The following is a 3,686-nucleotide window of genomic DNA, read 5'->3' on the forward strand; positions in this document are numbered from 1 at the left end:
GTTCTTCAAGGACAGGAAGGTGCTGTCTTTGGGTCTGGCCCATCACTGCTGAGGTCTGCACAGTTTCAGATTCTGGCTTCATTGCTTTCCCAAACGGTCTAGCTTACTGTTTGGTTCCACTGCTGAAGTCCGTCACTTGGGCTGTTTTGAGTTTGCTGGGACCCTTCTTGCCTCAGTTGTGCCTGACTTAGGGACCTAACATGCCAGAGGCTCCGTGTCCATCAAAAGCCAACCCAAGACAGCGGTCCCTGAGTTCACACTCTCCTGCCCGTGAAGATGCGCTTACGTAATGCTTTAGTAAGCTGTATTAACCAAAAGTAAGGAATCAAGAAAGAGAGATATTCCTAAGAGTAGGAAGGGTTCCCAAGAGGGGAGAAAAGCAAACCATTGAGCCTCTTTGTCTGTGGCTTTTTACAGGGTCATGTCAAAATCTGGTCCAAGGTTGGAGTAATTGCTTTAGGATTGCTTAGTTTTCTGGGCTCTCCTGGGTCAGTCAGTGGAGGCTCACATGCCCTAAACATGCCCCTCTGGCTGAACCCAGGGAGGTTATCATGAGGTCTGTCTATGACACACCAATCAGGGGTGTCTCTGACTTCAGAGCTTTTGGCTTTTGGCCTTTACCGGGAGCCATTCTTCACTAGTTGGGTTGCTACCTTTGACCTTGAAGGTGGCTCAAGTGCTGCTACTTATACACAAAACTCTTTTTTTCTTGAGTTACCAAGAAGGAGCACCAGGTCTTCTTCATTATCTTCTTGTCTACAGAGTGGCCTGAAATAGGGCAGGACTTTCTTGGCACCTCTCTTCTCTTATCTGCTACACTTATCTGCATCAGGCCACAATATACAGAAGAACAGTAGTGTCTTGTGCTCTTCAAAGGCTTGTGGGAAGGAGACAGCTGGCCTCTGTCACTGGCCCAGAGCTCTGTCTTTCCTTTATCTATTCAGCTTGGTTATCTCATCCCCAGCTGTGTGGCCTCTTGGTTATCATCTTCATTGCTTCAAGCTTTGCCATTTTAATTATTAATCTGCCTTCTAATCCCAGAATGAATTCTACTACATCAATTTGCAGTTTTACCAAGGGCTATTTTCCCTTACTACCCACAGAGAGCTGGCTCCTGCCTTGGTCTTATGACTTCAGGTACACAGAAGACAATTCAGGTAGCCTTCCTGCAGGTGGGATGTCCCTGCTGGTCCTCTCTGACTATGAGCAGCCCTTGACAGTGTTTCCTCTGATGGGAGATGGGAGGGTGCTTAAAAAACACTGCCTTGGGAGACAGCCTTGATGACCACCACCTCTCCTGTTAATTAATTATTGTAAGTGTATCAAGGCAGCTGAATACAGTCTCTGTCTATACAGGAGTCATACCAGTCAATGGCAGCCCAGACATTTGGTTGGTTTTCTTTCCTACCCGTGCCTTTGTAGATGTGTGCCTTGCCTTGTCCAAAAAGTAAGGTGGGTTTTAGATTTGTCTGCGTTGATTTCAGAGTGTTACGTCTGGCCTATGACTCCATCCTTTTGGAATTCTGATTACTCAGGGACTTGGATGTGACCGTTCGGTAACTTTGCCGTTAGGCACCCGGTTCCACACAGTGCACTAGGCTTGGCAGGGCTGCCTGTGTGCTGTAAGAACCAGTGCTGTCCTCCCCATCTCCCTCCTTTGCTTTTGCTCTGAGAAACTACCCCGTCTTCATCCATTGCCTCGGTACTCTACCATCAGGCTTCTTTAAATTGAACTTCAACCTTAACAACTCTGCAAACATCTGTTTCCTGTTGCTGTAACAGAATGCCGGAGGCTAGGCACTTTGAGACAAAAGACGTCATACTCTGGAGGCTTCCCGATTCCAATGGCTTGACTCTGACTTGGTTGTCGGGCCCTTGATTGTGTCACATGATGGGTGACATCATCATGGCGGTTGCACCTGTGTGAGGGAGAGATCACAAGGAGGAGAAAGGAAGTCCGGGACAGGAGGGGCCAGATTTGCTCTTTTCTAATAACTCTGATTTGGGAACTAAAAGCATCACTCTGTTTTGCGGATGATGACTCAACCACCTTGCATTAAATTCCACCTCTTAAAGATCCTGTCACTCCCTGCCTCTCCCCCCACCCAACTTCTTTAAATTGCTACCCTGGGGCAACCAGGCTTCTGATGCAGGCACCTTCAGAGACTAAGTACATCAAGCCATGGCACTTTGAGAAAATGTCTCTTCTCACTTATCCTCTCTTTCTGTGTCCCTTGGCTCTGGACAACTGAAGGATGCCCTGAGCATGTATGTCTCGCTCAGCGGCTTCTTTCCTGGGAGGAGAGTGTCTGCCGCACATGAGAGAGTCAGGAAGGGATGGATTGTAGAGTTTGGAGACTGTTGCTAGACCCCACTCTCCCAGGTGACCCATTTATGGACATCTTTTCTATCCAGCCCTACTTGCCACCTTGTATACCTTATTCACAAGACTTGCAAACTTGTTTCAAGAAGCCCTGTTTCACTAACTCCTGTTTAATCTCTGCCAGGAAAGCCTCATGGAACAAAAGGTTGAATGTGTTTCATTCTACTTGCCTAGTTCTTGGTCGAGTCATGATTTCTCTTGGCAGCCTGTCTTCTGTGAGCGCCAGAAGACAAGCCCAGTGAAAATTTACTTGAAAACGTCCCTGTTCCTTCAAAGATCTGGGCTTCAAACATCCCAGGAGCTCAGGAGAGGGAAAGTTATTAGTTATAGGTACTGAGGATGAAGGATACACATTCTCCTCAGGGGTCTGGTAGACTCGGGGAGGCACAGAATGGTCTGACTTGTTTGGGCCATTGCCTAGAACAAGAGTAAAGTCTGCCTTCAAGCAGTTAAGCCTAACTCCCCGAGGCTGACCACAAAGGTTGCCAAGGGCTATTGGGCAAGGCACGGCAGCTGGCCCTGCGTAGGAGGACAAAGTTTAAACCAACAGAAAATGTCACTGGAAGGCACTGTAGAGAGCAGCTAAGTTCCAGAACCAGAGAAAGAGAAACCTATTGTTTTTTCTAGATGACCCATAGATCCAAGGTTAGACTCTTGGCAACAGAGTTGCACACGCACGTAAACATATGTTCACGCATCATCATGCACATCATACTGTCTGTGCTTCTTCAGCCCCCTTTCTCCTGGAGGAAATACATGGATTTTATAGTTCAATAAACATATTTATAAATGCACACCACTTCTGAGTTGCTCATTTCTTCCAAGGAACTCTGGGAGTTATTTATGAATACAGACAATCTAGAGTCCAAGGACACGTTTTCCAGTGGCGCTGTGTTATAACCACCCTGTCTGACACCTTTAACACTAAATTCTTTAGAGCTGGCTCAGAGTGTCATGGACTCTAGCACTCGGATAGAAACCCGGAGTGCGGGAAATTTTCCATTCGCTTCTGGTGTTGACTTTTTATTGGCATCTATGACTGTTTGTTTCCCCTAAACTCTGGGGGTGACTAGGCAGCTGAGAGAGTCCAGACGGGAGTGTGTGTGTGGGTTTCCTATCTGCTAGCTGACGGTCTATATTCCTAATACGTCACTTCTTGTTCAGTGTGGGAGAAGAATCTGCAGTAAAAAATGATGACCAGAAACTTCCTACATATGGACCCTCTCCTCTCGGCTGTTCAATAAGATGAGGCTGAACTGGCTAGAGGGAGAAGTGTGGGTAACAGTCTCTACCTTGGGATAAT

This window comes from Microtus ochrogaster, linkage group LG2, assembly GCF_000317375.1.
Source record: "Microtus ochrogaster isolate Prairie Vole_2 linkage group LG2, MicOch1.0, whole genome shotgun sequence".
NCBI classification, from domain to species: domain Eukaryota; kingdom Metazoa; phylum Chordata; class Mammalia; order Rodentia; family Cricetidae; genus Microtus; species Microtus ochrogaster.